Source organism: Sus scrofa, chromosome 8 (genome assembly GCF_000003025.6).
Source record: "Sus scrofa isolate TJ Tabasco breed Duroc chromosome 8, Sscrofa11.1, whole genome shotgun sequence".
Classification (NCBI taxonomy): domain Eukaryota; kingdom Metazoa; phylum Chordata; class Mammalia; order Artiodactyla; family Suidae; genus Sus; species Sus scrofa.
The window spans coordinates 75,307,362-75,321,303 of NC_010450.4; the positions used below are offsets into that span (position 1 = coordinate 75,307,362).

Here is a 13,942-nt window from a genome sequence, read left to right on the forward strand (position 1 = left end):
ACATTGTCCGTGTACCCTGAAGTTTTAGGACGCCCTGGAAGTCAGAGTCAAAAAGGGCCAATGGGGGAGGTCAGACGTGCTATGTGCATTCTAAATCAGCCTACCAAGCAGACCTCTGGCCATCCAATCGGGATTAAAGATGAGTGATCATTTCAATCCTATGAAAGAAGATCTATATTTCTCTTTTAGACACAGAATTCTCTAGAGACTGGTGCTTGCCAACACTCTGAAAAAAATAATCTCTCAAAATTCTTGCAACCCACTGTGTTATGATTTCATCTCATGAAATACAACACCTTTGCATTAAACCTCATAAAACTAAATCCCACTGGATCTCTTCCAAACTCAGAGAATAAGCAGCTCTGTTGGTGATGCTTGGAAAAGTGAAACACAGGCTCTTCTCATTGGGTTGGTTCCCACCACCAGGTCCATTTTGCAGGGAATAAATTTGCTTTACTTCTACCAAATATTTACATGTGATTAATCTCACACGTAATACATCTCACAAACGCTTGGTGATGGCAATAACGCCTTCCAAGAGCACAACGTTAATTCTCTTTAAAAGGATCTTTTAAATAGAAATACACACAAATTTTTTCTCGTTTTCCAGCCTAGAAAAGTTATCTCTAGCTGTCTTTTTTAAAATTTTGTAATTATGGTTGATTTACAATGTTCCATCAATTTCTGCTGTACAGCAAAGTGACCCAGTTACATGTGTATATACACTCTTTTTCTCCATTCTCCTCCCTCATGTTCCATCACTAGTGATTAGATATGGTTCCCTGTGTTAGGCAGCAGGATCCCATTGCTTATCCTCTAGCTGTCTTGGATTTGCCTGTGAGTGGTCAAAAGTGTGAACCTAAGTTCAGAAGGCTCTTCTGGCTAAGGAAAAGTTCCCTTGGGTTTCCACTATATTCTTGACTCGAGAGCAAGAAATTCTTGAGTTGCCTTGCTAGACAGAATGACAGCATCTCCAGCTAACATATACACACATTCACACAAAGCAAGTCTCACAAGCTCTCATCAGGGGCTATATATTTTCCCAGTACTGTCATTTTCAGCCACAAGGTTATCTCTTGATAAAGATCTCACCAAGAAGTCAATCAGTGGTCAATACCCCAAAGATCGATACTGCCTGCCTTCCTATCACCAGCATCAGAATCACTTCACACTTATCTTCCGTCTTTCCATTTGACTCAGAGGTGGGCCAAATATCAAGAAAGTTCTATTGGAATTCCACATGTCTTCTCACTTGCCCTCCGATCCTATCCTCCTTCTGTCAGATGTAAAATGATACGGTATCGATTATGCTTTGGTATCACCACAGACAACTCCCCATACACCCCAGCAAGTCTTACTTGGAAGAGATGCTAGTTTCTTGGCCTTGGAAACTCTCCTCTAGTCAGGCATTCATACAATAAGACAGAGTAACTGTCTTTTGGTTTGGTTTGGTTTTTGTCTTTTTAGGAACGCATGTGCAGCATATGGAAGTTCCCAGGCTAAGGGTCGAATCAGAGCTGCAGCAGCCTGCCTACACCACAGCCACAGCAACATGGGATCCGAGCTGCGTCTTCGACCTACACCACAGCTCATGGCAATGCCAGATCCTTAATCCACCGAGCGAGGCCAGAGATTGAACCCGCATCCTCATGGATGCTACTCGGGTTCATTACCACTGAACCACAACAGGAACTCCACAGAGTTGCTATTTTATTCAATGAATAACTGTTGGATGCCTTCACTGAACCAGAATGATGAGGCAAAGATATTACTAGGTAGCAATGATTATCCACCCCGTGAAGAATCTAGTCTCAATTCTAATGTACCTTCTAAGGGTATTAGTACAGATGTGACATCTCTTTTTACCTTTTCTGTGTATATTTTCAAGACTCGACCATCATTCATGAGTAAAAAGTCTGAGGTGGTGAGTTAGTGACATTTAGATGTAGCCTGGGAACTCCAATGATCTGCAGAAGACTTTCAGCTGCTCTCCTATAGCATTCAAGTTCATAATGTACTCACATTTCTACTTGATTTGAGGAATGTATTAATAACTTATCTACAATAGGCTCTCAGACAGGTAAGTCCATTATTCCCACTATTACTAGTTTAGTGCAGGTTAAGATTTTGGTCCCCATGTTGCCAGGTGTAAGAAAAGACAGGATGAATGGGTCTAAATTGTCTTTGTCCCATCAAATGACTCTGTGAACCACTGGTCAAGGCCTCCTTTATCTCATTCAGATGTCATTCATTTACATGAATGTTAATACAGAGAAAATATTTTATTTTATTCTTCGAAACATCAAAATTCTTTTCCTGTTTGGTATTAGCATCCACTGGAGCTACAAAATGCTCTCTGGCTATCCCTGGAATACAAATTGAAGACAGTGTTTTTGTTGCCACAGGCTGGTAAGAGGTCATAAGCAATTCATACAAATTCTCATCTAGATATAAACACACTTGCTCTCTGAACCAGTTCACAAGAAATATAGAAGAATCAGTTACTCATTCACTGAATATGACATTAAAACATGTTCTATCTCCCCAAATCTGTATGGACAAGAAAGAATGGGGCCCAAATTCTGTAATACAATGATTATGGGATATGAGGCCTTCAGATGTTCAATTTCTCTGCGCTCCCTCAGTTTTCTCATTTATAAAATAGAAACTATCTTTTTGCTAGGGTGTTCGTGATTATTAAGTGAGAATAACATCTATGAAAACACTCTTTAAACTCACATTAGTGGTTGCTGTTGTTATTAATAACCCAAGGCTGCTCTTCTGAGATCTAAGAAGTTATGATCGAGCCCTCATCAAGTACCAAGCACTGCATGACTCAGTGATGACCCCAAACAACTATAGCTTATGCCTTCCTGGAGCTGTTTACGGTCTGCCTAGTGAGGGGGAAAGACATTAATTTGATAATCGCACTAAAAAAAAAAAAAGAAAAAAGAAAGAAGAATGGTCACTGTAACAAGTGCTTTGAAGTCGCTGTACATAGTGTTATGAGAATTTATCATAGAGGATTTTGACCAGAAGGGGCCTTCACGGTTCATGGATTTAACAATATTAATTGGGCACATGCACTGCCGCACACCGGAAAAGTCCTGGGGATTCAAAGACGACAGCATGATGCCAGCCCCCAGGCAGCTCACCACCGTGCAGAAGGGGAATCATGTGCATAAACAAGCAAGTGCTGTGCCCCTTGGGAGGACAGCGAGGTGCCAGGAAGAGGGGAATCTACAGGGAAAGGAAGGGAACGGGATATGAGAAAAGACTCTGTGAACTAAGTGAGCCACTACTTAAAAGGTAAGTGGAAGTTTCTGCGGTGTCCATGCCAAGGAAGGCAATTCAGAAAGAGCAGTGGGACATGCCATCCATTAGACCAGAGTTGAGGGGTGCAGGGGTCATCCCTTGAAGACAAGGGGTATCGTGGGAGTGGAGAGAGTAGCCGGACCATCTTCATCCCCCTCACCCTCCAGCCTGGTCCCCCATCTCAGATTCTTACAGACCAGCATCAGGAGCACTGGACCCGCTGACACAGCCAGCTTGCCATGGATTTGTGGGCTCGAATTGAGAATCAGGACTTCTAGGACCTGCCATCACAATCCCCCACCCCATATCCACTGCATCTCCACGTGACCATCAGCCTCCTTTCCTAGTGATCTGGCTATAAGCTCTGGCTCTCTTAGAACCTCAGGTTTGTCATCACCTGTGAAACAGCAGAAGCACTAAATTCTCAGCCTGGGGCTGGGTGCTGGATCAACCAACTTGGGACCACCACTTTGGCTCAGGCTTCTGCTCAGGGTGATTTTACCTCAAACATCATGGAGAAGAAAAACTTGTCAGCCAAGCAGTCTTCTCCATGGATGTTTCCAGTATCTAGCCTCCCCAAAGTCAAGGCAACCTCAGAAGATAAACTTGCACTGTGAGGTCAATATGTACTTCACCATGAGCCAATTCCAATGTGAACCAACGCTGGCATCCATCCAGTTTTTAAAGCCTTTCTGTTTATTCCAAGGAAAGCTGTGCTGAGGCAAACCACAGATGAACTAAGAAATCTCTCAAATAAAAAGCTTAAAATGACTTTATATACGTGAAAAAATCTTTATCACCAACTTTTGATCTTACAAGCATGGCTTTTTTTTTTTTTTAAGGGCCGCAGGTGCAGCCTATGGAAGCTCCCAGGCTAGGGGTCAAATTGGAACTGCAGCTGCCCACCTACACCACAACTCACATCAACACCAGATCCTTAACCCACTGAGCGAGGCCAGGGATCGAACCTGAAAGTTCATGGTTCCAAGACAGATTCGCTTCCACTGAGCCACAATGAGAACTCCCAGCATGGCATTTTTTAATCAAGAAGGATGACGTTCAAAAAAGGTGGGAAAGGAGTTCCACAGTGGTTCAGCAAGTAAAGGATCCAGCATTGTCATCACAAGTGCTCTGGTTGATGCTGTGGTACAGATTAAATCCCTGGCCCGGGAACTTCCTCATGCCATGGGTGTGTCCCAAACTATTTTTTTTTAATGTCCATGTGGGCGTTCCTTTTGTAGCTCAGCAGTTAACAAACTTGACTTGTATCCATAAGGATGAGAGTTCTCAAACCCTGGCCTCACTCAGTGGGTTAAGGATCCAGCGTTGCCGTGAGCTGTGGTGTAGGTTGCAGAAGGGGCTTGGATCTGGAGTTACTGTGGCTGTGGTGTAGGCCGGCAGCTGCAGCTCCAATTTGACCACTAGCCTGTGAACCTCCATATACCACGGGTGCGGCCTGAAGAGGAAAAAAAATGTGCCTGTGGTACCCAACCTGCCACAGTGAATCCTCGATGCCTGCAGAAAGATTGATGAAAACTTGGGACCATTGTTGGGACATGGGGTACTGATCTATCATGAACTGCCTCTCGATCTATAGTCATCTGTAATCCCTCCTATTGGAAAGGAAACGCTGGATACACATCTCCTCCCCTTCCTTGTTGGATCATCCCTCACCTCGCCTCACGAACACGCACCTTTTTTGTGAATGTCTTCAGTGAAAACCAATACTGAATGAATGGATGAATGAATCAAATATGTTTGGCTATAAATGAATGTGAAAAATAAATACTTCCACGACAGGCCTAACACAGATATGGGTTTATTTTGCCTCTGGCCATAAGTAGAAACACCAGGAGTTCCCGTTGTGGCTCAGCAGTAACGAACCCAACTAGGATCCATAAGGACTCGGGTTCGATCCCTGGCCTTGCTCAGTGGGTTGGGGAGCAGCGTGGCCATGAGCTGTGGTGCAGGTCACAGACACGGCTTGGATCCTGCATTGCTGTGGCTGTGGTGTAGGCCGGCAGCTGCAGCTCCAATTTGACTTCTAGCCTGGGAACTCCATTCGCCGCAGGTACGGCCCTAAAAAGCCAAAAAAAAAAAAAAAAAAAAAAAAGGAGTAGAAACAGCAGGCTGGCAGAGGAGCTCAGAATGCCATGACTCTCTGTTCTCAGTGTCACAAAATAGCCTCCTGGTCCTATGTGCAGACAGCTCTTTTCTCCAAGAATAAATGGTCTTCACATAACTTGCTCCTCACCGATACTGTTTTGTTCAATTGACTTAGTCCAGGCTCTTGGGGTGTGTGTTATTAAGGGTCCCCTTCATTTCATTCTCATATTTCTAGGTCCACTGAGAGCCTTGTATTCCCGCTCTTCCAACCATTTCAAATCGATACGGACAGTTCAGATGCCTACCCCCAGCTTCTGTCCAATTATATTTATGTCAATACCAACTTGTTTCAAATGGATTCATTTTGTTACCCAACTTTGTTTATAAGTGAGAGAGCTTGAATTCAAACTCAATCAGATCGGTAGTCCCCATTTTCCAGCTGCTTCTGGAATACCTGTGACTACAGGAATGCTTGGCACACTTTGCCGTTGAAAGGATTTCCACGATTTTGGCTCACTCAAGTCTGCACAAGGTCGTCTGGCATGTGATAAACACATAAAAATAAAATGTAAAAAGAATTACTTATGCACTTAGAGAGTTGGCTGTCCTTTGGGGAAAAAAATATTATAACCCTATCTCGAACCATAAACGAAAATCAATTCCAGGTCAATTAAACACTTATGAAAAGCAAAATTTCTGGACAGAATGTTAGTATACCCTCTTATGAAGTATGTTAAGAAAGGTTTTCTTAAGTCATGGAAAACATAAACCACAAACAAAAAGAATTATAGGAGTTCCTGCCGTGGCTCAGTGGTTAACGAATCCGACTAGGAACCATGAGGTTGCAGGTTTGACCCCTGGCCTTGCTCAGTGGGTTGAGGATCCGGCGTTGCCATGAGCTGTGGTGTAGGTCGCAGTGCGGCTCAGATCCTACACCCATGAGCTGTGGTGTAGGCCAGCAGCTGTAGCTCCAATTAGACCCCTGGCCTGGGAACCTCCATATGCCACAGGAGTGGCCCTAGAAAAGACAACAACAAAAAAAAAGAATTATAGTTTTGCCTAAATTAAAATTACTTCTGGGAGTTCCCTGGTGGCTCACTGGATCAAGGATCCAATGTTGTTACTGCTGTGGCTCTGGTTACTGCTCTGGGGCAGGTTTGAACTTTTTCATGCTGAGAACACAGCCAATAAATACATAAATGAAATGAAAATAATATATAATTACTTCTGGATGAAATAAGACAATAATAAAAGCTTAAAAGACAAGACCCAGAGAAAATTAATATATCTGCAGTTCACTTCATTGATTTTTTTTTTTTTTTTGGCTTTTTAGGGCCTTACCCAAAGCATAAGGAAGTTTCCAGGCTAAGAGTAGCATCAGAGCTGCAGCTGCCAGCCTACACCACAGCCACAGCAACGCCAGATCCTTAACCTGCTGAGTAGGGCCAGGGATCGAACCCAGATACTCATAGATACTAGTCGGGTTCATTACTGCTGAGCCATGACGGGAACTCCACATTAATTTTTTTAAAAACATGACATCCAAAATATATAAAGATCTATAATAGTCAACTAAAGAAACAGAGAAGACAGGAAATAGAAAATAGAGGAAAACACACAATTTGCTCAAGAAGAAACCTGAAGAGCCCATAAATATACAAAATATATGTGAAATTCATTTGTAATCAGGGAATTGAAAAAAATTAATATTATACTTATTCACACCCATGAAATTGGTAAAAACTTACATCTGTCAATACTAAATGTAAAAGCGTGGGAAAATAGGAGCCCTCCAACTTTACTGGGGGGAGTTTCAATTGTCACAGACACCTGAAGAACAGTGTGGAGTATCTAGTGGGAACCCCAAGGCTCAGTAATCCTACCCCCACCCCAATATGTATCCTGAAAAACCCTCTCCGTTTGCAAGAGAAAATATATGCTAAGATGTTTACAATAGTTTTGTTTGCGACAGCAAAACATTTGGAAACAATTGAATTGTTCATCAGAAGGAGAATGGGTAAATATAATACATATTTATGTATATAAATATATATTCATCCAATGGATACTATAAAAACACTGAAATGAATGAGATAGACCACACGTTTCAAGTAGATAAACTCCAGAACTTGGGGAGATGAAAAAGCACCACCTTTAATGGAGCTCTGTGCCCTGCCTTCCATTCCCATCTTCCATCTGTTTAAATTCTGTCTCTCCTCCAAAGTCTTCCAGGAAGTTTCCCTGCTGTTCTCAATATGGATGTTCCCTGGGGGCTTTTGGTCTGTGTCTCTCTTCGGACACTGCCAGCACAGAACAGCAAAGTGACCCAGCAGTATGGCCTCACCAGCTTTCTTTTTTCTTAATCTTGGATAACTTGTGGGGTGATGGGAGAATCTCACTTTTTTTTTTTTTTTTTTTTTTTTGCTTTTTAGGGCCACCCTCAAGACATATGGAGGTTCCTAGGCTAGGAGTCCGATCAGAGCAGTAGCCACCAGCCTATGCCACAGACACAGCAACGCCAGATCCAAGCCATATCTTCGACCTACACCACAGCTCATGGCAGTGCCAGATCCTTAACCCAGTGAGCAGGGTCAGGGATCGAACCCACATCCTCATGGATCCTAGTCAGATTTTGTTTCCGCTGAGCCACAAAGGGAACTCCAGAATCTTACTTTATTTAATGTGTATTTACTGATTACTAGTGAGATTGAGATTTTTCACATGTGAGTTATTTCCTTGTATTTCTTCTGTCTTATTTATGGCACCCTCTACAGCCTTTGGCACATATTGAAAGCAGAAAATAAATTCTGAACGGAACTGGACTTAAAGGTAGAAATGCAAAGTGAATCCACAAAAACACTCAAAAAATTACTCCAACATAAGTAGTGTACTAAACTATAAAAGCATATTGCTAATACTCCAATCTTGGCTGCTGAGGCCCCCTTTCTTAATTAGGTATATGGAACACAAGTCCTATTGCTAACATGATGCCAGGTGAAGGAGGTGTCCATCCCTTGTGGCTTAAATAGTTTCTGCATGTTTGAGGAACAAGCAGCATTCGAGGCAGACAGAAAGAATACAGATGCCAAGAGACTGTGTGCCAGGAACCTGTGTTTCCTGCAAAGTCGCTAGTGTGAGACAGATACCCGTCTCATAAACCTTGAATTCTCCAATGTATGACCTTGCTCCCCAAGTTTAATGTATGTGTTTTTGGAAAGGTTCCTATTAACCTCCTGACTTCTGCAATTTATAGCTAATAAGCAGAGTTATATTGAAATGGTTACCTAAATACAGAGAGTCACTTTTCCTCCAGAAAATGCACACTATTTTTTTCCCCAGCGGTTCACGTGGCAGTTAGCGGTCCCTGGGTTTTCTCTTATTCCTGGGCAGGCTTCTAGAGATCCCAAGGTTCATTTCCAGACGGCACAGTGTTTCCCGAACAGCCTCCAGTGGCTTATTCTGCCATTCAAATTCAGAGGTTCAAATTGAGAATCAAATGTTAAGTATAAAAAAATAATTGCAGCCCAAAGAATAGCTATAGAACTGGAATAACCAAGATCGTGGCCAGGGACCATCACGGCAATAGTTTCCTCTTTTCGTTTATGAGTCATTTATCACTCTGTCTGGATTTTGACAGGTACCATCAGCCAACCCAGATTTTAAAGGAGCATTGTTCCACTGGAGGCCTGATTTAGCTGAGCAGGCAGATTCTCTTCCTCTGAGGGTAGTCAGAACATCAGGATGGAGCTGCTGAGGAGATTAACTCTAGAACACTGCTTACTCAGGATTGGACCTGTTCTGACCCCACCTGCATCAGTATGACGCTTTATGGTTATCAAAGGACATGAAAGCCAGAAAAGACCAGTTTTGCCTTCTTTCCATTACTTTGTCCCTTTATGGGGCTGTAAGGTAAGGTAAAAACATTACTTGGTAGAAAAGCAAAACCAAGCAAAATAACCATGGCAGCATTGCCCAGAAATATTCTTCTTCCTCTGAATATTCCACCAGGTTCTAACCTGTGTTTTCATAGATAGAAATTTAAATGGAATTTTAGCTGCATGGTATAAGGTACTCGAGGGCTGTGTCTGCTTTTTGTCCATTGGGGTTTTCTGGGTTTGTTCTGAAGCAAATCAATAAATAAGGCTTGGTACTGAATCAGTACCTATCATGAGTAAACACTTTTCACAAAGTTTAAAAACATCAGCCTAAACCAGACTTGAGTTTATATTACGAAGCTCCCTAGGGAACGGGGTTTTACATCTGAGCCCTGATTTAGCTAAAAGATTTATAAGGGCACATGGAAAAATACAGGTCCCCATTGGGTGATGAACCAGGGCTGCGACATAATTATGATTCTTTCTGCTCTCCATTCCCCTGGAAACTGCTCCCAGGAGCCCCAAGGTGAGGTGGTCATCGAAGAAGAACATAAATGCTCCATGTAACATGACCACCTGGTCACCTTCCCACCCTCCAACCCGCCATCAGAAGATGCCCAAATCTTTTCCGATATTAAATTAATCAGAATACTTGCTCCTCTTGGAAAACTAATGTCAGTGGAATGTTTCATAGACCTGGAAGCCGAATTCAGTTGCATCCATTTGTGCGTTATCGCTCCAGGCTGCCGCTGAGTTCAGCTGGTCCTATGAGCAGGGATGGCACTCGTAAGCCTAAGCAAAAAATGATGTCGCCACGCAACGTGTATAAAACAGTCCAAGAATGGAGACTTGAAATTGTCCTTGTTAAAAAAAAAAAACAAAAAATTGTGCAATAAATTGCTACAATTGCTCAAGAGTGAGGTAGCTCCCCAGGAGGCCTAATCTAGGCAGCCCCTTGGAAAATGCACCCAAACCATCGTCGTTATGGGAAAGACTCCTTATCAGTCCACTGGGGGGCGCCACGAGTTTCCTACCAGCCTCATGGAGTGACAGCATGGATGTCCTCATTTAACTATCACAGCAAAGATCTGGGCCACCCAAAAAGCTCCTCACTGGAGCCTGGTGACCAACAGCCCTTGTCTCAGGAACACAGGGGGTGAATGTCGATATTCAGTTATGTAACCAAAACAAGACTGAACAAGGAGATTATAGGGGGAAAGCTTCCATTCTTTCTCTTGATGACACCCTACCCAACAGCAACCACACACCTTCCCCTCTGCCAACAATTCAAGAAATGCAACAGGGTTCCAAAATTGTAAAACTTCCACCCTTCTCATATGGAAACGACCCTGTTATCAGTTCTCACTAAGAAAAACACACACATTTGTGCCCATATTTTGTCCAGTAGGTAAAGGTGTAAAAAGTTAGAAATGTACAAATCCAAGGGAAAAATTAGCGAGGTATTGTTCAGAATATTTACTGAAAGTTTGATAATCAAGTTCATTCCACAGAGAGAGGTAATTTCTTTTTCTTTCTTTTTCTTTTTTTTTCTTTTTTTGTCTTTTTGCCTTTTCTAGAGCCGTTCCCACAGCACATGGAGGTTCCGGGCAATGGGTCTAATCGCCAGCCTATGCCAGAGCCATAGCAACTCAGGATCCCAGCCGCGTCTGTGACCTACACCACAGCTCACGGCAATGCCAGATCCTTAACCCACTGAGCAAGGCCAGGGATCGAACCCCCAACCTCATGGTTCCTAGTCGATTTGTTAACCACAGAGCCACGATGGGAACTCCAGGGAGAGGTAATTTCAAAGTATTTGTCTTAATCCTATTTAGTTCTGTTGAATAAAACACTGGTCATCAGGAATTGTTTATTCCCTAAAGTAAGATAACTTACATACTTTTCTAAAATTTGTGTTGAGGATTTCCTATTCCTTTGATAAAAGGATTTCACTTCTGTAGCTTTACCAGCTTGCCATCATTTGATTCTCACATCCAACGTTGAAGTTTGTGCCAGTTTTTAATTTCATAAAGTGTTTATGGAAATTAATGTCATTTTTGGATACCTTCAACATCAAGCTTTTGCTACATTAGAATAAATTTCACCTGCTAATTTTTGTAATAATCTGTCTATCAACAAGTGGTCTCTTTGCCTGTGGCTTTAGCTTAGGAACTGGACGGTGGACTCCCAGATGTCCCTTGTGGTTCCAGGCATTAGACCGTGTGTTCCATGAACCACAAGCCACACAGGATAGAATACTGGAACTGCCTTACAACCACAGCATAAATAACAGGTGAAATTTTCCTGTGACAGCCAGCCTCTCTTGGTCGGTACCATAATTTCTATGGCTTAAAGCAATAATTCAGTGTTGAGGAGTTCCTGTCATGGTGCAGTGGAAAAGAATCCGACTGGGAACCATGAGGTTGCGGGTTCGATCCCTGGCCTCGCTCAGTGGGTTAAGGATCTGGCGTGGCCGTGAGCTGTGGTGTAGGTGACAGACATGGCTCAGATCTGGCATTGATGTGGCTGTGGTGTAGGCTGGCAGCAAAAGCTCGATTACACCCCTAGCCTGAGAACCTTCATATGCTGCAGGTGCAGCCCTAAAAGGACAAAAGATAAATAATAGTAATAATGCAGTGTTGAATGTATTTGTGCCTTATTCTCAGTTCTGGAAAACTATTCTTTTATCCTCGGTTTGTGATATTTAAGGCCAAGGACAGTAATCACCACTGGACTTTGCCAAATGAGGACAACCTTTACCCTCCATCTTCATCTAACTAGGTTTGAATGGAAAAAAATGGTAATGAATATGAATATAATACATGCATTGAAATATTTCTTTTACAGGGTGTTCCCATCATGGCTCAGCGGTAACGAACATGACTAATATCCATGAGGATGCAGGTTTGATCCCTGGCCTCGCTCAGTGGGTCAAGGATCCAGCATTGCTGTGGCTGTGGTGTAGGCCAGCAGCTGTAGCTCTGATTCAACCCCTAGCCTGGAACTTCCACATGCTACACGGATACAGCCTACAAAGCAAAAAAAGATATATATGTATATTATATATATATATATTTCTTTTATCAAGGTAGATGTATTTTTTCTATTTTAAAATGTTTATTTATTGTCTTTTTTTTTTCTTGTCTTTTCTAGGGCCACACCCACAGCATTTGGAGGTTCCCAGGCTAGGGGTCTAATTGGAGCTACAGCTGCCTGCCACAGCCACAGCAACACCAGATCCGAGCCACAGCTCACAGCAACGCAGGATCTTTAACCCACTGAGTGAGGCCAGGGATCGAACCCACAACCTCATGGATCCTAGTTGGATTCCTTAACCACTGAGCCACAAAGGAAACTCCTAAAATACGTTTATTTAGAAGAAAGATTTTTAAAGTCATAAAAATGTTAACAGTGATTGGCATTTCTGTGTGAATGAAGAGTGGTTATTTGAGCATTCTTTTTAAGAACATTTTCCATACTTCTCTAGGTTTTTTTTTTCCTCATGAATGCAAAATGCTTTTAAAAACAAGGGGAGAAAAATGCCCTCTGTATCCTAATTAAAGAAAAAAAGGAGGATGCAAGAAAGGAGGAAAGAGGGGTGGACATATTTTTAACAACAGACCTTTCAAAATGAATAGCAACATAAAAAAGTAGGAAGGAACATCAGAACAGAAGCAAACAGAGACAATGGAAGTGCCACCACATAAGGACAGCTGTGACATTAGGGACAATCGACATAAAGAAAAACAGGAACGATAGATACAGGCTCCACCGACTAAGCAATCAGCCATGAGTGAAACTGAGTGATGAGTGAAACCTATCACACCCAAGAGTTTGTAAATTTCCTTCATTTGAGAAGGGCAAAGAAATAGTGATAATAAAAGAGGATCTCATTGAATGTAAGTAATCTAGACTATAATTACCTGCCCAAAGATCCTAAATACCTGACAGCTATCTACCCAGAGTAGCAAGAGCAGCTCACTGGAGCATGCAGAGCGCATCTCTTGGCTTTATCAAATATCTGCTGTGATCTGCCCTTAGCTGTTTAGAAACAAGAAATCATCACAGTATCGTCAGCACCTAATTCCAGTATAAATGCCCTTCGGGGAGGATGAAAACTCACTGCATTACTGAGAAGTATGAACTCTCAAAAGACCATCACACACTTAAGAGCTGCCTGATGGGATCTTGCTTGGTTATGTGCAAAATCATCTCACTTTCCAAGCAGCCAAAGTCCTGACATGCCCGGGCGCCCTCAAGAGGCTGTTCTCTCACATTTCTCCAGTCTCTTTAACCCAGTGCTGTTTTGCCTTCCCACAGGAGAGCCCCAAGCATAAAAAGATGCAACTTAGTGTATTTCACTGGGATTCCTTTGAGTATTGAGTGCCTGCTATGTGCTAGGGACCGTACTAGACTCTGGCTGCCCGGAGAGAGAGAAGGCAGGAACTCATTAGGAAGTTCATGGTTGAATATGGTCATTCAAGAGGTGATCAAATGAACGAGGCCCCTAGATGGGGCCCTGATCATATACAAGAGGGAGTTATAAGAAGAGGAAGAGGGAGTTCCCTGGCAACTGACGGGTAAGGATCTGGTGTTGTCACTGCTGTCAATGCCTGGGCTGGGAACTTCCACAAGCCACAGGCATG

At 42.7% G+C, this 13,942-nt stretch overlaps 1 long non-coding RNA gene across 3 annotated transcripts in view; it reads right to left on the reverse strand.

The window, feature by feature from the left end:
• LOC110262135 overlaps window positions 1-13,942 on the reverse strand; it is a 152,021-nt gene that overhangs the window by 124,681 nt on the left and 13,398 nt on the right. The gene's annotated exons all lie outside the window — the stretch shown is intronic.